This window comes from Marmota monax, unplaced genomic scaffold (assembly GCF_021218885.2).
Source record: "Marmota monax isolate L192 unplaced genomic scaffold, Marmota_monax_Labrador192_F-V1.1 WCK01_AAM20220418_F8-fsc00079, whole genome shotgun sequence".
NCBI classification, from domain to species: Eukaryota; Metazoa; Chordata; class Mammalia; order Rodentia; family Sciuridae; genus Marmota; species Marmota monax.
This window is the reverse complement of record NW_026694099.1, coordinates 7,734,580-7,762,175: the sequence shown is the minus strand read 5'-3', so window position 1 is coordinate 7,762,175 and position 27,596 is coordinate 7,734,580.

Sequence of the window (27,596 nt, the reverse complement as noted above, 5' to 3'; positions counted from 1 at the left end):
ATTAGACAGGCAACCTAAAAGCTACTGCTTTTGTTTTTATTGACTCAGAGTGAACAGAAAAATTAAATAATGCAGTGCAAACCTACAAGAAGGATTTTCTTTTGCATTTTGCTAGCAGAGAAGTAATAGAGCCAGCAGTTCTGAGAAAAAAATGTAAGATATTCACTGAAGCTGCCTTTAGTTGCTTGGGCACACAGACCATCTGGCAACGAGAGGAGATGGGGGCTCAACATGGCCTTTGTAAATAAAGTGATTGCCACTGTGAGGAATAATTCCTCCTTTAATTGTATACCTATTTGAGAAGAGAGAGCAAATAAAGGGTCTCCCTTCTTGGATGAAAATGATGAATGACCTTGAAGACTCAGCACTAGTCATCCTTGGAAAGCTGGATTCTCATCAACTCTGCTCATTATGAGTCCAGTCTGAGTGTACACAAAGCGCCTATTGACTTCAGTGGGACTAAGGCACAATCAGTTCTGAGAGAGGTGATGTTTTTAAATCATGCTTCCTATCTCACTGAAAGGCTAGAAAATGAAGGCAGAAAACATGGACCACTCAATTATGAGCCTTAAAATAATGCATGTGGTTTCACATTAGTTTCAACAATTAACTGTAGCTACAACTTTCAAATGGGAACTTGTGCTTGATGTCACTCAGTAACTGATATTATGAAGGGGAGAGAAATGTAGAAAGATCTTCTCAGAAACAGATATTTAGTTTACAATTTATCGGAGACTAGTGTAAGTAAAAGAGAGATGCTGGAGTTCATGGAGCCTGGATTTTATTAATTGCTATTAGTAGATAGTGAAAACTTGATGATTTTTTAAAACTAAGAAATACTGAATCAAACTTTAATTGTGTTTAGTTCAGTATCTCCTATGCAGTTATCTATGTTATTATTGTTGAGGATGATGATAATGATGATAATAGAAATACAGAAGGAAATAGGCAGAAAGAAGCAACCTAGAATAGGGTCCCTTCTCATAGCTTTTGTGGAATATGGATATTGGAACTTGATGACCTTAATCATATTTTAATTTCCTTTTGTTTAATTTCAGCCATGATTGTCAGTACCATATATGCTTTGAAGACAGTGGCTGTGTGTAACAAAAAGTAAATGTTTCAAACTTTTGTTGATTCACCTCATATGGGAGATAACTGGGGTGGAATGAAGTATTTATGCATAAATATCTATTATTATTTATTGTCAGTTAAACCACTTGAAACTTTGAGAAGTATTTGCCATAAACAATATGTATACCTTACTAGGTTCATATTCATAATTTTATCACCAGAAAATGCCTTAAATTCTTTCCTAGATATCATAAAAGTGAATTTTGAAGTCAGACTGAACAGAGTCTCAAAATTCAAATTTAAAATATACATCAACCATTAGTAGTTTAGAAACACCTTAGCACAGTGCATTAGTAATTTTGATTACTAAGAGATTTTTAATGACATAAATTTTATTAATCTGAATACCATACAGGATACATTGTAAATGATCAATAAATATATTTTGAATAGTTTGTCAGTTGAACACACAAAGACCTGTTCTCTAACAGGTTTCTCTTTTTTCTGCCTTTTATCTCTAGCATCTTCCTTCACCTACCCTCAATGACAGAATCTTTATAGGAGTTGCGTGCACCTTCTAGCATACTGCAGGTTTTTCATAATAGTTAAACAACAACTCTAATTACTATGCATAATTGAAGAGTAATTTTCCACAGTACAGGTGCAGTTACCTGAAATCTATTCTCCTACCACGTACTTAAACACTCTTCCCCATGTTAATTCTAGAAGGAAACTGGTTATCATTTAATACCCTATTTTTTCCTATTTAGCAGGAGAAGTGCAGTGTACTTTCTTTAGAACAAGGTTTATTCTCATATAAGTTTAATCTTGTCAGAGACAATTGATTTTCTTGAGAAGAGAATTGGCTTTGTCCAGTTACTAGAACTGACTAATGCTTAGTAAAGCAGTAATTTTTGCTTTTACTTCTTCTGGATAGTGACCATTAATAATTCTTACTAAGGATCTAAATACTTCAATATGAAATTAGCTTTGCAAAAGAGAATCTCTGTTATTTTTGTATTCTCTGCAGAGTTCTTTGCAGAGACTTTGAAAAATCTCCACAAAGAAAAGCTTTCTTGATTTTTTCAGTTTGATATAGACACATGTTATTTTCTTTGCCATAATAAATATGTAAACACCAACTTCTATCATCCTACCTAACGTTTAAAAATTAAATTCAGTTTATATACACATTTTAAAACATTCTTTATTAGTGAATTTGATCTGTTGTTAGTTTTGCAATTAGTAATACAGTGTTTAGTTTCAGGAACATTAATGAATAGCTAAAAAAAATGGCTAGAAGTAGCAACTTTGTAAACTGATGACTCTTCACTGTTCAAGCAAGTGAGAATGTCAGCCTAAGGTTTTTTATATTTTCATGAGGTGGACTTAAGAAATTAAATTATGGAGTTCAGTGACATTCCAGCTCCATTGGCTCATGGTAACTTTGACTTTAAAGTAGTAGTTGTTGTTATTCTTTATAGAGGTTGAATCTACTCTTTAGGACATTCTGAAATGAAATTGGCAAGGGAAAGATTGGCATTTTATGCTGCACATGGTACTTCTTTGACTGGAAGGAACTCAAAAACCCTAAGTGAGGGTTCTTGAATGTGCTTATGCACATGTGTGCAGTTGCACGCACACGCTCGCTCTCGTGTGCTCTCTCTCTCTCTCTCTTACACACACACACACACACACACACACACACAGTAAAAACAGCCTTACAGGACTTTGCAGGGCAGATTCTACGCCTTGCTTTGCTGATTAATTTGTGTAATGCTTTCGCAAGTGTTACACAGTAGGCTTCTTGGGTATACATTAATACAGTAGACTTAAAGTCACATATGCACAACAAAACAAATCATAAATAATGAGACACTAAAAACCAACTGTCACTGAGGTAGCAATTATTGGTGTCTCTTTTTTGCTTCAGTGGCTTTTTCCTTTTACCCTGAGACATGCAAACAGAACAAACAATTAGCGAAATAATTGATGATCAGTACCTTCAAAGCTTGTGGTGACCTGGTTTATGCTTTATAAGTTTAATAATGAGAACACCTCTTATTACTGATTAGTGTGCTGCCTGGTGCTCTCTGATGGTGCTTGGGAGGTACATCTATATCAGACAAAAGGTTTTTATCTGCCCTTTACAGTTAGTTGGTCCCTAATGAACTGAGCTTTTGTCCCTTGCTGTTTTTAGATTCCAATTAAACTTGTTTATAGAATAGACAAATAATTAAAGATGTACTGTTTTCAGCGACTTAATATTGTCTTCCAATAAGGTTGTGTTGCAGTTGGTGGCAATTAACATATATAGTTATGTTTTTAATCATTTATGTATTAAAACACATGCAAAATGTGCCCATGTTTTCTTAGTCTTCTTTGTGCTTGTCAACCCATTCTCTTAACTTGCATTGGGTATGCTAATTACCCTCTGTCAAGCTAGGGTAATTCATTTTTCCAAGAAAAATATTCAGTTTTCATTTTATGCTTGAGAAAGTAAAAGAATGGCAGTTTATTCTGGAGCTTTCAGAACCAGAAAAGAATGCTTTAAGGTTATGACAAACTGATTTTATGTTGTGCACAGCAAGAAATTTTAAACAGATAAATAGCATGTCATGTTAGAAATTTTAGGTTAAAGTATATTTTCTTATCTCTTTTATTGAATTTCTGTCAGCTTGCATTCTACAAAGGTTTTCTGTAAAATATCTATGTAAAATATTTCATGATCGTGAAAACATGGAGAATTGAAAGGGAAAACTTTTGTTAGTTGTGTTATCCCTAAACAAATTAAAAATTCCCATGACCCCAAGACACTATGAATTATTAATCTCTTGTAAGAAAAATACTCAAAATGATAGCTTCAGGGTCCCATTTTCACAGTTTTAAAATGAAGGTCTTAAATATGGTCATACTATATCACTAATATAGTATGATAAATTGTACACTTATCAAATCACTTTAACTAAAATGACTACCTTCAGTATTCTCAGGAAATGTTTGACATTAGCTAATACTTTCATATTCCAAACACTATCCCTTCCACATAACAGGCTGTCTCAGTAAATGTTTGTTAGTGGGTTAAACTTTTCATCTCCATACATGAGGTTCATTTGTTTTAAGTATTATACCAGAGGCTATGCACTGTATTTCTGATGGGATTATACGTACACTGGACTGACTACCTAGGAGAATAATTTGGATAGGTGAACTTTCTGTCTCTTAAATATCCAGAATGACACCTTTTGAAATATGTGATATATTATACTTGTTGTCTTCAGTCTATTAGGATAATAAGTAAAAGTAGAAAATGTTCTTTATTCTCTAGACCTGAGGGAAAGATGAAAATAAATTCTAGTTGTGTTGTAACTGGAAAACATCTAGCTATCTTGGACATTTTATGTAAGATATATTTTGTGTGGCTAGCAACTCTTCAGATGACAAAACACTATACCTCATTATATAATATAAGTAGCTCAGATGATCCATAATTTTAAAAATGTATATTTCCAGCTATGTTTTGAATCTTTGTAGTTTATATCAAGTAGACATTTTTCCCCTTATGCAGTTATGGTCAGGGAAGGGCTAGATAATCAAATCCTATGCAATTGAGTACTCCAAAGTAGATAATGTGTAAGTAGCCAGGGTACATGCTTAGAAACACACAACCAATTGTTGGATTAATATCCTCTTTCTGTTCCTTTAGTAAAACATGCTGATGGATAACCATAGCACACCATAGTGCCAGTAGGCCACTTTCTGGGGATCCTGTACAGTTCTGCTCCTACATATGAGTTGGATGCTTATCAAAAGTTGGTGCTGTATGTCTTTATTTGTTATTTTAACCACATACAATTACTTGTAATTTTAATTGAATTTTATATTCATGAAATATGAGTGCAAAAAGGGTTGTGTTTCTGGGACAACTAAATTGAATGCTTTCGCAAAACGTGGTTTCCAAAAACATGTATAGATATCCCACCCAGATTTCTGCATCTCTATAAGTTGAAGAAACCCAAACTAGAACTTATAAAAAATGCATAATGAATGTGGTTTAGGCAAGAAATATTAAGAGAAATGCTAGTCAGAGACAGACCCACATTCAATAAAAATGTCCACACAGAGATGAATAATAATAATTGGTTCCACATTAAAATATTAGCAAAGTAATAGTCATATATTTTAAGTTAAAATGAAATACTTGGGTAGGATATATATTCCACTTGACCTGTTTTGGTGGTGGTGGGATTAATTTGACAACTATTATTCCCATTTTCTTCTGATCATAGAGCATATACTATAGGCTGTAAGTGGAGTTTTCTTATATCCAAATGCTTTGGGTAATTCATTAACTAAACACCTTTGGATGGGAGCCAAGACTCATGCCTATTTTCCTGCATTTTGCTTTCTAGTGATGATGGATTGAAATAACTCTAGATCATGGGAAAATATCATTTTCCTAGGGTAAGTCATGGTAAGAAATTAAATCATGGGTAAATCTAGTGACTTATAAGGATCAGATCCTTGATATAGTGGGCATCTATATGATCTCACAGTAGTTTATGCCTTAAAACATGAATCCCAGAGCCGGGGTTGTGTCTCAGTGTAGAGTGCTTGCCTAGCATTCATGAGGCACTGATTTAATTCCCATCACCACATAAAAATAAACAAATAAAATACAGGTATTGTGTCCATCTACAACTAAAAAATAATTTTAAAAAAAAATGAATCCTGCACACATTTACATGTGTAAACACAATTTCTTCAAACACTAGCTATTCTTATTTGCTGAAAAGGAGGCTATCTGGATTTTGGCAGCTAGTTTTCAGGATTTTCTCCCATTTATATGCATATTTAATACAATGTGTAAGTGAGAACTAGACCCTGGGTTACCAACACATTAGCATGTGTGAAAATAACTCAATTAACACAGGTAGAATGTGAGAATGTCCATTAATTCCTCAGGAAACAATGGCTCATAGCGCTAGGACCAATGCAGGGTCTTGCAGATGGTGTCAAACCAACTGTGTTTGCAAAAACACAATGCAGCATCTGGAGGGCTGGCAGAATCCAACAACTTGGAGACAGCAAGTCAAATTTGATCAGAGAGACCAACACTTGACCACATGAGTATCTCAGCTTCCTGGGATGTGTTCCAAAATCCATCCATCTCATCCAGTGTGACAGTCAAAAAAGTCACACTTCACATCTCTGCATCAAGTCATCTCTTTAACTGTCACACAACTTGGCCTGCCTGACAGATTAAATTTATGGCATCTTCCAATGGCTTCCTCACCTTTTTTTAAATACATAACCTTTCCTTCCCCTTAAGTAAAAGAACATGCATAATAGACAAACTGAACTACACATGCAGTTTTCTGTGGACAAAGGGAGAGAGTTCAAGGATTTGAATAATTTCATTGATTTTAGAAATGACTTCTCCTCCCAGTTGAGAAAATCAGGTGATCAGGCAGTGTAACCTCCTGAGGTGTATGATGGTTAAGAGCAAGGCACCTGAGATTAACTTTCTGAATATAAATAGCTCCATCATTTATCAGCTGGTTGCCCTTGTGCTAGGCACTGATCATTCTTAGGCTTAATTTTTATCTTTTAAAAAATTTTATGGATAGCAAATGTAGTAATTTTTCTTGGATACTTTTTGTTTCTTTTTTACAACTTTAGAAGCATTTTATTTAACTCAATATATCCAAAATACTGTCATCTCAACATGCAATCACTATACTACGTTGAGATTCTTTTTTTAAAATTTTTTTAATATTTATTTTTTAGGTGTAGATAGACACAACACAATGCCTTTATTTTTATGTGGTGCTGAAGATTGAACCCAGGTCCCACCTGTGCTAGGCAAGCGCTCTACTGCTATGCCACAATCCCAGCCCAACATTGAGATTCTTTTTGTATTAGGTTTTCAAAACATCATGTGCATTTTATAGTCACAGGATATCTCAATACAGACACTAAATTTTATTTGGAAATACTTTTTAAATTGGTATATGATGTACATGTTTGTGTGTAATGGCTTGCTATTTCAGTATATGTATATAATGCACATGATGAGATCAGGGTAATTGGTATCATTTATCACATCAAACATCATTTCTTTGTGTCAGGAACATTCAAAATTCTCTATTTTGAAATGTGACTGATTGTTGTCAACAAATTTATCCTTGTATGCTATAGGACATTGGAAATTATTCCTCCTACCCAAGTGTACCCTGTACATGTTAACATCCTTTCTGGTCTCCACCTTTCCCATACCCTTTGTGGACTCTGATAACCACTACTCAAATTCTGTGAGATCAATACTTTAGCTTACATATAATGTGAGAACACATGGTATTTGTCCTTCTGTGCCTGACTTATTTAACAAAATGTCCTCTAGTTACATCCATGTTGTTAACAAATGACACAATTTCCTTCTTTTTATGACTAAGTAGTGTGTGTGTGTGTGTGTGTGTGTATATACACACACATACATACATACACACACATACATATACACACACACTACATCATCTTTGTCCATTCATCTGTGGATGAACACCTAGGTTGATTCCATGTTTGAGCTATTATGAGTAGTGCTATAATAATCAGACAGATGCAGATGTCTCTTTGACATACTGATTTCAATTTCTTTGGATGCAGACCTAGTAACACAGTTGCTGGAGCATAGAGTAGTTCTATTTCTAGATTATTGAGGAATCTTCATACTGTTTTCCATAATGGCTATAATAATTTGCATTCCCATCAACAGTGTGTGAGCCCCCCTTTTTCCACATTCTCACTAGCATTTGTTACTTTATTTTTTGGCCTTTTTGTGATTTTTTAAATTGTGAGGGTCATATATTTATCTCATCAGGGCATCATGAAGCTTTAATGCATGTAGAATATTTAGCATACTGTCTGGCATATAATACAAGGTAAATATTGAGCACATATTATTTTTGAACCTTAGCTTTAAGTTAAGGCTAAATCAAAATCATGAAAGATAGAACAGAGTGAGGGGCCTATGGAAAAGGGATTGGGAGGTGGTTTTCCTGCTCTAGTCCACCTTCTAGGAGAGAATAAAAAGGGAAGCATAATTGGTACTGCTAAATTTTCCAGGGCAGGAGATTGTTATAAAGTGTGCACTTGCTTGGAGTTCCCCCAAGCCATGTTTATGTATCTGCTATCAGGAATTGATGACAGCAGATGGCATTTAATTGAGGATTTAGGAATTCAGGATCCTGGTCATCTTCCCATCTGTTGTGACTAACAGTAATAATGATAATAAAAATAACAATATGAGCACAGTAACTGTGTATATGTATATAATATTTATTATTATGCCAGTCACCATTTTAAGCACTTTTCACATATTAACTCATCTATTTCATTGAACTAGACTATGAGGTATTATTACAATTTTACAGAGGAGGAAACTGAGACACAGTGGTTGAGTAAGTGGGACAGCTGGAATGGGAAGCCAGGCTAGCTCCAGAATCTCAGCCATAGGGTAAAATATTAGGAATAGAGAGGTTTTTCATGATAATATTTATCATTATATTATATTATTGCTTTCAACTCTTCCATAGTTTTTATTCCCCTAAACAAATAAGAATTCTACAGGCTACTGGAAATCATAAATGATAAATTCATTAGGACTGGAAATAATAACATAATTCACTGATACTAGAAGGGAACTTAGAACTTTCATAGTTGCAATTCCATCAGGTCTCTGAGGGAAAAATAATTGAGAGGCATTATCTATTGAGGAATGATCTTGTATTTAATGAATTACATTTTGTTACCACTGAATCACCAAATCATAGCCTGATATGAGTTCAGTCTGGAAAACAGAAGCCATCAAAATATTTTGGTATGAGTTAGAAATTCCTTTACACAGAATTAAAGGATTACACAATTTTGGGAATTCTAGAGGATGAGGTAAGAGGCCTTTCAGGAAGTATTTCAGGAAATTCAGTTAGCATCAGGATTTGTAAAAAAGTTTCAGCCAATGAGCACAGCTGAGTGTAGAATGTAGCAGTTGATTCCCAGTAGAAATCCTCAGAAGTCAAAAGCAGGCAACACCTCAAGAATCCAAGCTTTCTACATGCAGTTGGCCACTGGAGAATGAGCTTGTCTATGGAAGTTCCTCTCACGGGCCATGGGATTATGGGAAATATAATTTTAAACTTACCTGCCATAATTCAGAGCTGAATATGGATGGGAGTGACAATGCTGCTACACTCAATATATAACTTGAATCACACAGAGACATATACTCAGGAAGTCAGCTCAGTCATCCACCTACTCCTAGACAAGGTTTTTGTTAATAATATTGGTCAGTTATTTTCAAAGTGCATCATAAAGAAGTCTTGCAGAGGTGTTCAATTAAGAATTTTTAAATAAATAATTTAATTGAATATAATAAAGATATTGAGACATTTCTACTTTGTAACAGATAATGTAATCAGTATGTATCACATGAATAGGATACATAAAAGAAGAATTCAGAAGAAGAATTGGCCATTTTTCAACTTTTGTCTTTAAGAAGAGCTTATTAAAAATATGAGAGTTGAGCAAGGCCTTACAGAGAAAATGATCTGGTATTGCCCTAAGCAGTTTATTTACAATAGAAAATAAACCTAGATCTCTGTGAGATATATACATTTTCTATTTTCATTGAACATTGATGGAAACCAAGGCACAGAAGAGTTATCATGTCCCTAGCCTGTGTTGTTAGCTTTCCCTCATTTGACAAAATACCTGAGAAAACCAGCTTAGAAGACAAAGGATTTATTTTGGTATACAGTTTCAGAGGTTTCTGTCTATGGTTGGCCGATTCCATTATTTCTGGACCTGTAATGAGGCAGTATATCATGGCAGAAGGCATGAAAGAAAGAAAGTGGCTCACTTCATGGAGGCTGGGAAGGAGAGAGAGATGAGGGGGCAGACAAAAGAGTAGGGACAAAATATAGTCCTCAAGAGCACACCCCCAAGAACCAACTCCCTTCAACTAGGGCCCACTTCCTACAGTTTCCACCACTTCCCAATAGCCCATTCAACTGTGAATCCATTAATGGATTAATCCATTACTGAGTTTAGAGCCTTCATTATCCAATCACTTCCCAAAGCCATACATCTGAAGATTGCTGCATTGGGGACCAAGTCTTCAACACATGAACCATTTGGGAGACATTCCATATCTAAAGCATAACAATCACACAGGCAGACTTTGTAGATATGGGCTTCAAATCCATATTAAGGAGTTACCAAAAACTCTTTTAGCCTCACCACACTTCACATAACTGTTTTCAGGTCTAAATATAAATTGAGGTAAACAGAGCTCCCAATGTTAAGTATTCATACACTTTAGTAAAGATATACAGCTGACACGTTTATACATAGAAAGTAAAACATAAACATAATTAAAACAAATTTACTAAAAAGCCTTTTTCAATCAATTCTTAATCACTTAGCTATTTTATAGTCAGTTAGCCATCCAAAAAAGAAAGAACTTTTATTCATTCATTTATGTAGAAGTCCAGCTTTGTGGTTAAGAGCTTAGACTTGAGCTGTACTGTCCTGATTTGAATCTTGCTCCTGTCACTTACAAGGTTCCTAAGCCTCAGTGTTCTCATTTTTAAAGTAATTATAATAATAATACTATATTGTATGTTTCCACATAATAAATTGCCACAAAACTGAGTCAGGTATCCAAGTGAGAATTATGTGGTTGGCTCTGCTTCCAGGTCAATCATAAGGATGCATTCAGGAGATTAGCAAGGGCTGTGGTCTCACCTAAAGGCTTGAATAGGGGAGGATCTTCTTCCAAACCCACATGGTTCTTTATAATCTCAGTTATTGATGAACTATTGGACTGTGGGCCTCAAGTCCTCATTGGCTGTTGGCCAGAGTCCTCTCTCAGTTCCTTGTCATGTAGACCTTTCTATAAAAAAGCTACTGACATGACAGCTGTCATCCCTCAAACCAACAAAGAGCGACAGCAAGATGGGAACCACACTCTCTAAACTCATCACAGAAGTGACATCCTGCCACTTTTGTCATATTGTATTCATTGGAAGCAAGCCACTCTGTCCAGCCCATATTCAAGAATTAGTGATTATAGACAGATGTGAATAATAACAATAAACAGGTTATTGTAGAGGTTATTGACCACACATACATCATAGGTTTGTTGTTTGCGTTAATATAAAAGAGTTTAAAATAAGGCCTGGAACAAATAAGTTATATGTAAATATTAGCTCTAATTATTATTATATTCAGTTCTCTGGGATGCTTAATAAATGGACTCAATTTCTACTTTCAAGAAAATGACAGTCTAAAATATTACACATCAGAAAGTGAAAAGTACCATAATGAAGGTAAAAGTAAACAGCTATCGCTATTAAGAGATGGAAATGATCACAGTGAGTTTTGAAAGATCAGAAATAACTTGATTAATGAGGTGATATTTGAGCTGAGCCCTCAGTTAGGAGTATAGTTTTGACTGTTCAGGGTTGGGGGAATCTCAGGGGAATATTAGATAGGGAACTGTCATTGAAGTCTGCAAAGTAGGGCAGGTTTTCTAATGTAGCTGGATAATCCAGGATAATCAAAGAAACCCTGGATAATCCAGGTCAATCCAAAATGCAGCATTTAACTGGGAAATTAGGATAGGAGGGATGATTGACACCTGGTTATTGAGAACATTGAACTTAAGTCTGATGTAATTGGATTTGATTCAGTCATCAGTGAGAATCATTAAAATTAGAAGCAGGGTATACCATACACAAACTGAACTCAGGAAATTTATTCTGGCATTTGGAAATAGGAATGTATGAAGGATAGAAGTCTTGGAGAAGAACCCAATAGGTCATTATTATAACAATTAGGTGATGAGTGATGAAGATGTGTTTGAACTAGACAGAGTCAGTGGAATGGGTAAGACAGGAAGTGAATTTGAGTGTGGAACGAAGTTTGTTAACAGTTTATGTTCCTAATTTAAGTTTAGCATTAAGCTTACTGGTTTCAAAGACAGACCTAGGAACAAATCCTGACACTAACAACTGCCAACTGTGTCACCTTTGGTAAATTGCTGTAAACTATTTTAACTTTACTTTATTTGTGTCAGTAAAATTAAATGAGATAATCTGTAAATATATATAAAGACTCCAGCATGGTGAATTGCATAGTACAGGCTTAATCGATACTAGTTTTCTCACTCTGAAATAGTCATTATGTATAAACCACTGTACATTGAATTCTGAGCCATTACTTAATAATCAGTCCCATTTGTAATAAGTTTAACTTAAAAAAAACATATACAGACAGTTCCTAATGGTCAAACTTAATGAGTTTCAACCCTTACAGTTATGTGAAATGGATTCACATTCAGTAGAAACCATACTTTGAGTTTTGAATTTTGATCTTTTCTTGGGCTAGTGATGTGCAGAACAATAACTTTCTTGCAATGCTAGGCAGCCTCAGTGAGTATAGCTTCCCACCAGCCACAGAGTCACAAGGATAGACAACCAATATTCTATATCATGTTGGTAAGCTCTGGTGTTTGGTAGGATAGATGTATTAAATACATTTAGATACATGGTATTTTCATAAGTTTACTCCATTATTAGTTGTGGAGCAACTGTGTAAATAAAATGGAAACTATAGTTAAGTTTTACTACTTAGTAATTTGTGCCCAGCACCATTATCAGTCATAATCTCATTTCGTCCTACCATCAACCATATGAAATATATGTTTTCATCATCTGCATTTTCCAGTTCAGAAAACTGAAACTTGGAGAATTTAGTATTCTTAAGGTCCAATAGCTGGTAAGTGATAGATCCTATGTTTGAACTAGTTCTTGCTGATTCCAAGGCTTTGCTCTTAATTATTGAATTTCCTCTCTAAAATATGAGTACATATGATTATTTATTTTTCCATATATAGCTCACCTGCTATACTGTTTGCACCAGAGGAGTTGTTAAATCAATACATGCTTGTTGATGAAGATCCATCACTCATGTTCCAATTAAGATGATATGGCTGCCATTTTTCTGGCTTCTGACTTGCCTGGCACTTCACCTTCTGAGTGATGAATGTGGTTTTACTCCTTACTATTTTGGCACTGTTCAAGTACTTCAGAAATGTTCCTTTCCTGACTTCGAGAGGTGATTTACCAAAATGTCAGTCAGAATTAATTTGAATGATATTCATTGCCGTTCCCTAAGGCCTACAGTTACTGGCATGTTGTTTTTGGATGTCATATTTTGATGGGAGATAACATTTTAACTGGAGTGGGAAGGGCACGATTTTGGATGAGTCAAGCAGTAAGTCACCAGGGATTATATTCATAACTGTAATACTGTTCTGCTTTTATAGGAGTTGTCTAATCACAGTGATTCCAAAGCATTTAAAAGTTCTAGCACCCTATCTTTTATTCATCTTGCAAAAATCCTTCTCCTTAAATTACTATATGCCATAGTTTTTATAAAGAGATTTAAATTTTAATTTACTCTGATAACTTTTTCAAAATTATGCTAAAACCAATGAGATAATTAAGGCCATTCCAGGAGACTGTAACACCATGATCTGGAATTCTTGATGCCATAATTCCAGCTCTCAGATCTGTTTATTCAAATGAATCTAAAGTTTTCTTTTCCTTCCCTCCTTATCTCTTGCTTTCTCCCTCTCTCCCTCCCTTCCCTCTTCCTTTTTTTTTTCTTTCTTCTTTCTTTTTTAAGAAAAGATATATCTTTTATCTTTAAAAAAAAGTGGAATAACAATGTTTGCCCTCTTCTGGCTCATTGAGAGCAGAATCTTAGACTCCTTTAATGTTAGTAATCTCCTGTTCATACCTTGTTTTCTATTTACAAGAAAATTAAAATTCAAGGTAGTGAGGTATCTCATTCAAGGTCACATAACTGCTATAGTTAAGTTTTACTTAGTGATGGAACCAGAAGTAGAATTCAGGACCTTAGCACCTAAATGAAACTCAAATTAAATGTACTTAGTTGTTACTTAGCTCTTCAGAGATGTCCTGTGTAGGTTTTCAGTTAAAAGGTAAAGTACATTAGTCATAATTCTTGAGGCTACATTAATGTTTGCTAATTGAGTAGCAACTTCATTTGACTTTTAATACATTGATTAAAAAATATGATTCCATCAAGCCAAATGATTTTTCTAAAGTATTTTTGAAATAGAAACAAGAGCCACTAGTACCAGTATTCAACATTATTTATTAGACATCTATCTATATCTGATACAGTTTAGATATTGTATAGAAGGATATAAACAAATATTCTGATTTTTCTACTCCTGTAGTATGAGTGTTAAAGGAAATAGAATTGATGAAACATCATCAAGTAAATTCAATTAAGTAAATAGCATGAAGACACATAACAAACTGGTTACCTTGTAAAGAGATTAATGAAGAAGGGTCAGATTGATTTTTTAGATCATTTTTCAGACTTTTGAATTTCAAAGACAAGGGAAATTTCTTCCTCCGATTTTGAAAATCAAAATAATAAATCCTTTCTTATAAATAAATTTTGAGGTTGGCCCATTTAAAAAAAATTTAATGTGCCATTGCCATTTTTATCTAAAAAAATATTTTTAAAGTGTAAGAATACAATAAAGGCTAAGCTTTACCACAAAAAGTCTGCTTTAGCTGGTATACCAGCTAAAGCGGTATGTGCATGTGTATGTACCTCATGTTTCTCACTTTGCTACAGATGGTATATACTCTGTAACAGCAGAGGTCCAAGGATTGATTTTTTGGAGACATTAGTTTTTGTTATATGGAACTAGTAGATTTTTGCTTCCTGTTCTGAAACTAGGGAAAGATTCAAGGAAAAGGTAAAATTACAGAAGTATTTAAAAAATAAAATACAAGAGGAGAGAAGTGCATTTTCAAGTTATGTATAGGCTGGAAAAAGTCTCCAAAATTTAAGTATTCAATGAAGAAAATGTTTAGTAACTACTTCTGGGGGGTTGGGGGGCAGCTATTAAGGGAATGAGATGGAAAAGAAAAGATTGAAAGAACTCTGAGGAGGACTCTGATTAACTTAGTTAATTTACATTTGTGGTTTTTAAAATTTTCTTCTAAGTTTTAATCATGGTCAATAATAATGAAGAGCATTGATTCGAGAACAAAAAATATTTTTATAATGGGTATTCTGAATGGGTAACAGAAATTTTTCCCTTTGAAAATGCTTTACCTGAAATAAATACATATCCACTGAGCTTCAAAGTAAATATAGTAATTCTTTTTTATAGAGTTTGTCCTTTAAAGACATGTCTTTACTGCTAAGAAAATGTCATTTAAGAATCCGTAATACAGAAAATAGTAAACAGTCATTACCAATTGACCCTGGAATACCTTGCCTGAGAATGGCAATTCCATGCTATGCCAGAAACAGAGATCCTCCCTTTAAGATAATAGGAATTTCCAAATTAACTTCCTTCCACAGTAGATTGTTGGGGTCTTGGGAAATGTTTTCTTCTTTTTACATGGCTGATAGTTATTGCAATTGGAGGAGGTGGGTTTGGAGAACTGTAATGGGAGATTGCACTCTTCCTTGCTGAGTGGCCATCACTTTCTGCAATGTTATCTTGAAACGACTGTGTTATCTGTTATTAGAATCCAAATTAGAATTTGGGAATCGATTTTCTCTACAGAAACATTATTAATAATATTTACATCCTAAAATGGAATATAAAAGATCATTTAGCTCCTCATGTAACTTCAGTGCCAGTTCTAATTATTGACTGTGCCACCGCCAGGTACTGCTCACAATCTGGATCAATTTTGGACTTCCCTAAATGTATTTTAACTCTGTGATAGTGACTTGTGATTGTTTGGCTTAACTAGCTAAGAGCTTCTTTACATATTCTCCATTTAGATTCCCCTAAATAGTTCCAGTTGTACATTAATTGTAAATGAATAGGGCCAATTAGTCATATTTATCTGTTTATGAAATAATAATTACTAATAAAAATAAACATGACATAGATCCTTGTTGGATTATCAGAGATTCCATATTCAACAGAATTCCACTTTTTTCTGGAGTTGTGTCTTACCATGTTACTTATAAGCAATTAAAAGACCTATTTTTTTTTTTTTTATTTCAGATAACAAAACTAGGAATTTAAACTAGATCACAAATCACAATTCAAGGAAAATAGTTTCCTACCACCTTTACTGTTTTAATAATGGAGATTTGACCATAGATATGCTATAATTAATTAATGTAAAAAAGGTTGCTTCACATACATATTCTGTCCTTCTCATCAGAAGGTCTTTTATAGCTATAATAATGATGACTGCTCTAAAGAGATTACTGGTAGGGGCAGCTAGGGAACATTAGGGAAGATATAAGGTAAACAAAAATTGAATTCAGGAGTGCTATATCATTGAGCTACAACTCCTGCCCTGTTTTATTTTGTGTGTGTTGAGACAGGGTCTCATGAAATTTCTGAGGATGGCCTCAAACTTGGGATCCTCCTGCCTCAGGCTCCTGAGTTTCTGGGATTACAGGAGTGTGTCACATCACCTGGCTTCTCTCTTTTCAATTTTAAAAAGATTTGTTGATTGTATTAGTCAACTTTTTGTCACTGTGATCACAATACCTGACAAGAACAACTTAGAGGAGGAAAAGTTTATTTTGGGCTTAGGATTTCAGAGTTTCAGTCCAGGTTGGCCAACTCCATTGCTCTGAGCCCAAGATGAGGTGGAGCATCATGGTAGAGGATGTGGCAGGGAAAAGTTGCTCAGCACATGCACATGGCAGAAGCAGAGGAAAACTAGGAGAGGGAGAAAGGACTAGAAAAAACTCTTCTAAGGCACATTCCCAGTGACCTACTTCCTCCAGCTTGTCCTACCTCCCAGAAGTCTTTTCAGCTATCAGTGGATTAATCCACTCACTGGATTAATCATACTTAAAAGCCCCGCTTTTGAACCTTGCTATATTGAAAACCATGCTTCTAGAACATAGGCTTTAGGGAGTATTTTAGTTCCAAACTATAATATTTCTCTTTCAAATAATAAAATTAAGTATGACTTGTAGGGGAGACACTGAGGTGAGATGGGCAAAGGGTTGAGAGGTTACACACAAGGTATGGAGTGTAGCCAGTAAATTGTACAGCATAGGGGTTTAGTTCCCAAACTGTGAACCCAACTTCCTGGATTTGAATCCCAGCTCCACTACATCCTAGTGTGAACTTAAGCAAATCACTCAACTTCTCCAAACTCTCCATCCTTCATTTGTAAAATGGAAATAGTTATAGTACCCTCTTTGGGGTTATTATCAGGATTAAATGAGTTCATATATCTAGAACCCACAGAATAGGACTTGACACAATAGGAGTGTGCTATTAATAGCAGTGTTTTCCAAAGGAGAATGAACTTCTCAGAGACTGTTAAGCTAGACATGCTTTTTTATCTTAATTTTTTGTTTCCTAATTTTTGTATTATAGAATGTATAATTTTTATGAATGTGTAGTATGTGTATGTTTTTCATAAATATTACATATATATCTATACTGGAGGTGCATACTTTTTTTTCCCCATCATAAAGGAGACTATTGAGGGTGTTCTAATTTTGTTTTAAAATCTAATTTAATTGCTACTTTTTTAGGAAGAATCCTTATGCATAGCAAATTATATTTTATATTGAGGCAAACTTAGCAGAGTAGAAGCACACTGTTTTTAAAATTAATTAGTAACACTATTAAATTTATACAAAGTTTTCTTTTAAATAATTTCTTCAGAATGTCCCCTACTAGGGCACAATTTTTAAATTGTTGTGAATATTCAAATAATACATATTGAAACATTCTTTTTTTTTAATTTTTTATTGTGGGTTGTTCAAAACATGACAAATTTCTTGACATATCATATTCCACACTTTGATTCAAGTGGGTTATGAACTCCCACCTTCACCCCATACACAGATTGCAGAATCACATCAGTTACACATCCATTGATTTACATATTGCCATACTAGTGTCTGTTGTGCTCCGCTGCCTTTCCCATCCTCCCCCCTCCCCCCTCCCCACCTCTCCCCTCCCCTCCCCTCCTCTCTCTCTACCCCCTCCACTGTATAACCCTGAGGGTCTCCTTCCATTACCATGCAATTTCCCTTCTCTCTCCCTTTCCCTCCCACCTCTCATCCCTGTTAAATGTTAATCTTCTTCTCCTGCTCTTCGTCCCTACTCTGATCTTAGTTACTCTCCTTATATCAAAGAAGACATTTGGCATTTGTTTTTTAGGGATTGGCTAGCTTCACTTAGCATAATCTGCTCTAATGCCATCCATTTCCCTGTAAATTCTATGATTTTGTCATTTTTTAATGCAGAGTAATACTCCATTATGTATAAATGCCACATTTTTTTTTATCCATTCATCTATTGAAGGGCATCTAGGTTGGTTCCACAGTCTTGCTATTGTGAACTGTGCTGCTATGAACATTGATGTAGCAGTGTCCCTGTAGCATGCTCTTTTTAGGTCTTTAGGGAATAGACCAAGAAGGGGAATAGCTGGGTCAAATGGTGGCTCCATTCCCAGCTTTCCAAGAAATCTCCATACTGCTTTCCAAATTGGCTGCACCAATCTGCAGTCCCACCAGCAATGTACAAGTGTACCCTTTTCCCCACATCCTCGCCAGCACTTGTTGTTGTTTGACTTCATAAAGGCTGCCAATCTTACTGGAGTGAGATGGTATCTTAGGGTGGTTTTGATTTGCATTTCTCTGACAGCTAGAGATGTTGAGCATTTTTTCGTGTACTTGTTGATTGACTGTATGTCCTCCTCTGAGAAGTGTCTGTTCAGGTCCTTGGCCCATTTGTTGATTGGGTTGTTTGTTCTCTTATTGTCTAATTTTTTGAGTTCTTTGTATACTCTGGATATTAGGGCTCTATCTGAAGTGTGAGGAGTAAAGATTTGTTCCCAGGGTGTAGGCTCCCTATTTACCTCTCTTATTGTTTCTTTTGCTGAGAAAAAACTTTTTAGTTTGAGTAAGTCCCATGTGTTGATTCTAGTTATTAACTTTTGTGCTATGGGTGTCCTATTGAGGAATTTGGAGCCCGACCCCACCGACTGTAGATCGTAACCAACTTTTTCTTCTATCAGACGGCGCGTCTCTGATTTGATATCAAGCTCCTTGATCCATTTTGAATTCACTTTTGTGCATGGCGAGAGAAAGGGATTCAGTTTCATTTTGTTGCATATGGATTTCCAGTTTTCCCAGCACCATTTGTTGAAGATGCTATCCTTCCTCCATTGCATGCTTTTAGCCCCTTTATCAAATATAAGATAGTTGTAGTTTTGTGGATTGGTTTCTGTGTCCTCTATTCTGTACCATTGGTCCACCCGCCTGTTTTGGTACCAGTACCATGCTGTTTTTGTTACTATTGCTCTGTAGTATAGTTTGAAGTCTGGTATCGCTATACCGCCTGATTCACACTTCCTGCTTAGCATTGTTTTTGCTATTCTGGGTCTTTTATTTTTCCATATGAATTTCATGATTGCTTTCTCTATTTCTATAAGAAATGCCGTTGGGATTTTGATTGGCATTGCATTAAACCTATAGAGAAGTTTTGGTAATATCGCCATTTTGATGATGTTAGTTCTGCCTATCCATGAACAGGGTATATTTTTCCATCTTCTAAGATCTTCTATTTCTCTCTTTAGGGTTCTGTAGTTTTCATTGTATAAGTCTTTCACCTCTTTTGTTAGGTTGATTCCCAAGTATTTTATTTTTTTGAAGATATTGTGAATGGAGTGGTTGTCCTCATTTCCATTTCAGAGGGTTTGTCACTGATATACAGGAATGCCTTTGATTTATGCGTGTTGATTTTATATCCTGCCACTTTGCTGAATTCATTTATTAGCTCTAATAGTTTCTTTGTAGAGCCTTTTGGGTCTGCTAGGTATGGAATCATATCATCTGCAAATAGTGATAATTTAAGTTCTTCTTTTCCTATTTTTATGCCTTTAATTTCTTTCGTCTGTCTAATTGCTCTGGCCAGTGTTTCGAGAACTATGTTGAAGAGAAGTGGAGAGAGAGGGCATCCCTGTCTTGTTCCAGATTTTAGAGGGAATGCCTTCAGTTTTTCTCCATTCAGAATGATGCTAGCCTGAGGCTTAGCATAGATTGCTTTTACAATATTGAGGTATGTTCCTGTTATCCCTAGTTTTTCTAATGTTTTGAACATAAAGGGATGCTGTACTTTGTCGAATGCTTTTTCCGCATCTATCGAGATGATCATATGGTTCTTATTTTTAAGTCTATTGATGTGGTGAATAACATTTATTGATTTCCGTATATTGAACCGGCCTTGCATCCCAGGGATGAATCCTACTTGATCATGGTGTACAATTTTTTTGATATGTTTTTGTATCCGATTCGCCAGAATTTTATTGAGGATTTTTGCATCTAGGTTCATTAGAGATATTGGTCTGTAGTTTTCTTTCTTTGAAGTGTCTTTGTCTGGTTTAGGTATCAGGGTGATGTTGGCCTCATAGAATGAATTTGGAAGTTCTCCCTCCTTTTCTATTTCCTGAAGTAGCTTGAAAAGTATTGGTATTAGTTCTTCTTTAAAGGTTTTGTAAAATTCTGCTGTATACCCATCCGGACCTGGGCTTTTCTTAGTTGGTAGTCTTTTTATGGTTTCTTCTATTTCCTCAATTGATATTGGTCTGTTTAGGTTTTCTATATCCTCCTGACTCAATCTGGGCAGATCATATGACTTAAGAAATTTATCTATGCCTTCACTATCTTCTAATTTATTGGAGTATAAGGATTCAAAATAGTTTTTGATTATCTTCTGTATTTCTGAAGTGTCTGTTGTGATATTGCCTTTTTCATCCCGTATGCTAGTAACTTGAGTCCTCTCTCTTCTTCTCTTCGCTAGCATGGCTAAGGGTCTGTCGATTTTGTTTATTTTTTCAAAGAACCAACTTTTAGTTTTGTCAATTTTTTCAATTGTTTCTTTTGTTTCGATTTCATTAATTTCAGCTCTGATTTTAATTATTTCTTGCCTTCTACTTTTTTTGCTGATGTTTTGCTCTTCTTTTTCAAGGATTTTGAGATGAAGTATGAGATCATTTATTTGTTGGTTTTTTCTTTTTTTAAGGAATGAACTCCAAGCAATGAATTTTCCTCTTAGAACTGCTTTCAATGTGTCCCATAGATTCCGATATGTTGTGTCTGTGTTTTCATTTATCTCTAAGAATTTTTTAATTTCCTCCTTGATGTCTTCTATAACCCATTGATCATTCAGTAACCTATTGTTCATTCTCCAAGTGATGTATGCTTTTTCCTTCCTTCTTTTATCGTTGATTTTCAGTTTCATTCCATTATGATCAGATAAGATGCATGGTATTATCTCTACTCCTTTATATTGTCTAAGAGTTGCCCTGTGACATAATATATGATCTATTTTTGAGAAGGATCCATGTGCTGCTGAGAAAAAAGTATAACTGCTTGATGTTGGGTGGTATACTCTATATATGTCAATTAGGTCTAGGTTATTAATAGTGTTATTGAGTTCTATAGTTTCCTTATTCAACTTTTGTTTGGAAGATCTGTCCAGTGGCGAGAGAGGTGTGTTGAAGTCTCCCATGATTATGGTATGGTGGTCTATTAGACTCTTGAACTTGAGAAGAGTTTGTTTGACGAACATAGCTGCACCATTGTTTGGGGCATAAATATTTATGATTGTTATGTCTTGTTGGTGTATGGTTCCCTTAAGCAGTATGTAGTGTCCCTCTTTATCCCTTTTGATTAACTTTGGTTTGAAACCTATTTTATTTGATATGAGTATGGACACTCCTGCTTGTTTCCGAAGTCCATATGAGTGATATGATTTTTCCCAACCTTTCACCTTCAGCCTATGTATGTCTTTTCCTATCAAATGCGTCTCCTGTAGGCAGCATATTGTTGGGTCTTGTTTTGTGATCCATTCTACTAGCCTGTGTCTCTTAATTGGTGAGTTTAAGCCATTAACATTTAGGGTTATTATTGAGATATGGGTTGTTCTTCCAGCCATATTTGTTTATTTCTGTTACTAAACATGGTTTGTTTTCCTCTTTGATTATTTTCCCCCCCTTTACTGTCCTACCTCCCACTGTTGGTTTTCATTGTTATTTTCCATTTCCTCTTCCTGCAATGCTTTGGTGAGGATGTTTTGAAGAGATGGTTTTCTAGCTGCGAATTCTTTAAACTTTTGTTTATCGTGGAAGGTTTTAATTTCATCTTCCATCCTGAAGCTTAATTTCGCTGGATACACAATTCTTGGTTGGAACCCATTTTCTTTCAGTGTTTGAAATATGTTATTCCAGGATCTTCTAGCTTTCAGAGTCTGTGTTGAAAGATCAGCTGTTATCCTGATTGGCTTACCCCTAAATGTAATCTGCTTCCTTTCTCTTGTAGCTTTTAAAATTCTCTCCTTATTCTGTATGTTGGGCATCTTCATTATAATGTGTCTAGGTGTGGATCTCTTATGATTTTGCACATTCGGCGTCCTGTAGGCTTCTAGGATTTGGGATTCTGTCTCATTCTTCAAGTCTGGGAAGTTTTCTCATATTATTTCATTGAATAGAGTGCTCATTCCTTTGGTTTGGAGTTCTGTACCTTCCTGTATCCCAATGACTCTTAAGTTTGGTCTCTTAATGTTATCCCATATTTCTTGGATGTTCTGCTCATGGTTTCTTAAGAGTCTTGCTGAGCTGTCTATGTTCTTTTCCAGTTGAAATACTTTGTCTTCATTGTCTGATGTTCTATCTTCTAAGTGTTCTACTCTGCTGGTAGTATTCTCCATTGAGTTTTTAAGTTGGTTTGTTGCTTCCTGCATTTCTAGGATTTCTGTTTGTTTGTTTTTTATAACCTCTATCTCCCTGTATAGTTGATCCTTTGCTTCCTGGATTTGTTTGCGTAATTCATTGTCGAAGTGATCTTTCATTGTCTGATTTTGCTGTCTAATGTCTTCCTTGATACTCCAGATCATTTGAAGCATGTATATCCTGAATTCTTTTTCTGACATTCCATCTGCTGCAGCTGTTACCTCTTCTAAAGTTGCGTTGACCTGCATTGCTTGTGGTCCTTTCTTTCCTTGTCTTTTCATACTGCTTGCGTATCTTTCCTGTAGGCGCGGGCGGCGGCTCTGCTCTCTCCTTATTCCAATTGGGGTGTCGTGGCTACCACGCCGGCAGGTCACTGGGCCTGTTCTGGGCGCTGGCGGCGGCTCTGTTCTGCCCCTACTCCAATTGGGGTGACGAGTGTACCACGCCGGCAGGCCACTGGGCCTGATCCGCTGGTCGGTTGCAGGTTTGCCTACCCTGCAGGTGCGGGCGGCGGCTCTACTCTGCCCCTACTCCAAATGGGGTGACGTGTCTGTCGTACCGGCAGGCCACTGGGCCTGTCCCGCTGGTCGGTCGCAGATCTGCCCACCTTTCGGGCACGGGTGGAGGCTCTGCTCTGCCCCTACTCCAATTGGGGTGTCGTGACTACCCCGCCTGCAGGGCGCTGGGCCTGTTCGTGGCATGGGCGGCGACCCTGCTCTGCCCCTACTCCAATTAGGGTGGTGTGTGTACCACGCCGGCAGGCTCCTGGGCCTTATCCGCCGGTCTGTTGCAGGTCTGCCTACCTTGGAGGCGCGGGCAGCTGATCTGCCCTGCCCCTCCTACCACGCCTGCGGACCCCTGGGCCTGATCTGCAGGTTGGTCACAGGTCTGCTCACCCTGCGGGCCCAGGTGGCCGTTCCGCTCCACCCCCACTCCAATTGGGGTCACGTGACCACCACACCGGCAGGGCCTGATCCGGGCGTGGGAGAAGGATCTGCTCTGCCCCTACTCCAGTTGGGGTGACGTGTGTACCACACTGGCAGGCCACTGGGCCTGACCCGCCAGGCTGTCACAGGTCTGTTTACCTTGCAAGTGCGAACGGCGGCTCTGCCCTGCCCCTCCTACCACGCCCATGTACCACTGGGTCGCGGGTCTGCCCACCTTGCAGGTACGGGTGGCGGCTCCGCTCCGCCCCCTCTCCAATTGGGGTCACGCAGTCACCACGCTGGCGAGCCGCTGGGCCTGCTCCGGGCGCTGGCGGCGGCCTGGCTCCTCCCCTCTGGCTCGATGACAAATTGAGGATACTCGGGTGTCTGTGCCTCACCCCCCCTACCAGGAGACCAACTGTTTCTGTCGCCGCTGGTATTGATGAAGTTCTCTCCTCCGCCGCTTTCTGATGACATCAGATCTCTGCCATGTTGGTATCCTATGCGAATGGCAGCATTTCGTTCCCCTTGCCGGGCAACCAAAGCAACGGGTGAGTCCTGACCGGCCCTCAGCAGGACCCGGACCGAGAAGCAGTTTCCGCGGGCTCCTAACCCCGGGCCAGGGAAGTTCCGGGAGCCGGAACTCGGCTGCTCCGTGCTCAGTGTAAGCTCCTATAAGTGTAGGCTCCAAGAAGCAGTCCCCGCGGGCTCAGTTCCGGGAGCCGGAATTCGGCCGCTTAGTGCTTGATGTATGCTCTGATAGGAGCAGGGTCCAAGAAGCAGCCTCCACAGGCTCCGCAGCCCTGGGCCAGGGCAATTCCGGGACGGTTCCGGGAGCCGGAACTCGGCCGCCCCGCACTCGGTGTTCGCTCCGATAAGATCAGGTTCTAAGAAGCACCCAGGCACTGAACCCTAGCAATCTGTCTGCAAGCCGCAGGCGAATTGCAGCCTGAAATTACCTGTTCTATGGCTGAATGAGCTGCGGTCAGTCGAAAACAGGGATGGTGACGTCAGCTTTCCAACATGGTGGCTGCTGGCCTCCTCTGTGGTCTGACCGGTGTGGAGAACCGGGATGGACCGCTTCCTTCCCTCGTCTCGAACCCAGAATTCAGCCCTGAGTACGGTGCTTGCACGGCTGGCAGAAACTGCAGCGCTGTATCCCTGCGTCGCTATCTCCTCGTTTCCCAGCGCGCGCTGCAGACTCTAGCCGCGGGACGGTTTGCTGAATAAGCAGTGTTACCCTCTGTGCGACAAACCTCTCGCGTTTGAGTCCCCGTAGCCGATCCTCGTGCGATGGAAATCCTTCCTCCAGGTTCCGGAGCACCCCACTATTGCTGGAAATTCCTAACAAGATATCCTTTAGCCGTCCTGACTTGTCATACTCCCACACAGTGAAGCAGCACACGGGGGCAATGCACTCCCCTCGCCGCCATCTTCCTTCCCCTTGAAACATTCTTGAAGACAAGGAATCATTCTAGGTTTCTTGTGTAAATTTAGAATACCTCATCTGGGTATTTGTAAACTACTCATAACTTCTTTGTGTTTCCTTTTTATTTAGATTTTAATCTGGGTATTAACATACTAATTATCTGAATTCTCTCCTAAAAATCTAAGGACAGGAATATAAAAGAATGATTAACTAGGTGAATGTTTTCCTTTGCAAGTTGGGGATCTTAACAATTTATTCAAAATATGTCCCCTTGTCCAAACCATTTTATTACAACTAAAGAACAAACCCGTGTCATCAAATGTAGACTGAAAATTAGCAGGAAGCTTTTTGAAAACCCCACTGTGACTACAGCAGAAATATATGAAATAATTATTACCTTTGAAAAGTTCCAAGAGGCTCACTTCCAGAAGATGTCATTATATAAATGATCTTTGGAGGGCCTCAGAGCTCATGATAAAACTACCAAATTGCTTATTAGGAGGCAAACAACAGCTCTGCTGAGATAAGTGTAATAAGCTTAGAAAAGCACATCTATGGTGCAGTCCACCTACACAAATTCAGCTCCTACAGGAACACAGAAAACACTTTGGAATTCATTAGCATGCAGTATTTACTCAAAAGCTGCAAAAACATTGTGTTTGCATAATTTTATCAATTGTCAATAGCAGTGCTTGCCAACATTCATATCTTTATTGAGATGCAAAATTAAGAGCAGGAAGAAAGTTTGTATCAATATTAATACTAAAATTACTTGAAAAGATGACATTTATTAATAATGCATCTGGCTCAACATTCACAATTGAATTTAAAGGCCAAACACAGTCCTGGTGCAGAAAAGTTTTTTAGCAAATTGTGTTCAACAGCCACCTTATTTTTTATTTGAAATATGTAAACCATTTTTTTTCCATTCCACAAATGGCTGCTTCCTAAAAATTCTATTGAAATTTGTGATGGGCTGGATGTGGTTAGAACAAGAGCAGTAATAAGACAAAGATTACAATGCATTAAACATTTTATGAAGAATTGTGTTGGTGCAAAGCATATTAGTTTTAAAAACTCTGTTTGGGGAACAGCTGGTGTGGGCTGAACATGAAAACAACTGTTGTAAAACAAATGTTAAGAAATTGCTGTAAACAAGACTCCATTTATTTACAGTATGTTTTAATTCTCTTTCTTCCCCTTTTTCTATCTCAGTCCTCTATCTATAACCATCTTGACCAATACAAACAGAATGGTGAAAGATTCCAGGTGTGTAAATGTGTGTGTGTGTGTGTGTGTGTGTTTGTACACCTTAGCACATAATGTTCTGCAGGGCAGGAGGATATTTTAAATGCCATTAATTTTTCTCCTTCATTTCGGCCTTCATTAAACACAATTCTGTTTTCTGAGAGACACTGGTTATTATCATGTCTTTGTTCTCATTAACATTTTATGTCTCACACAAGCTTAGGGATCATTATAGCCAAATGTGAAATGGCTGCCTGATTTTCAAACTTAACATTAATCATTCAAGAAACTTGATATTTCATATTTATATGATCATTGTCTTGTGTTTTATGGTTGCCATAAATTTAAAATAGATGGTGAGGTTTTCAAATAATTTATTTGCCAGTTCTCCATTTTTAAAAACCTAAATAATGTATCTAGTTATGTATCACAACAGCTACTTTTTAATATTTTTTGCATCTTCAAATGTATTAATTTTTAACTGATTCATAGAAACATAATAATTGTATGTATTAATGGGGTACTATGTAATGTTTCCATGCATGTACACATTATGTAATGTTTAAATAAGATTAAGCATTTTTATCTCCTCAAATATTTATCATTTTTATAGTGAAACTTTCAAAATTCTTCTAGAATTTTGAAATGTACATTAAGTACGTTATTGCTATCTATAGTCAACCCTGTTGTTCAAGAATACTCCAAAATTATTTTCTCCTGTGTAACTTAGTACCCATTGATCAGCCTTTTTCCTTCTTCTTGTTCCCCGACTAACCGTGGCCTCTAGTAACCACCATTCTACTCTCAATTTCTGTGAGATCAACTTTTTATATTGCACATGAGTGGAATCATGTGGTACTTGTCTTTTTGTACCTAGCTTTTTTCACTTAACATAATGATCTCCAGGTAACTTGGAATTTATCTGTAAGACAAAGCTCCATGCTAGCTTTTGTGCCCTGCTCCCCAGGTGTCCTGCTTTTGTGTCCTACTCTCCAATGTAGCATCCAGGTTGGAGGAGCCATGGTAGAATCATAGTCCCAGTGGCTACTGACAGGTCTTAGCCTCGTG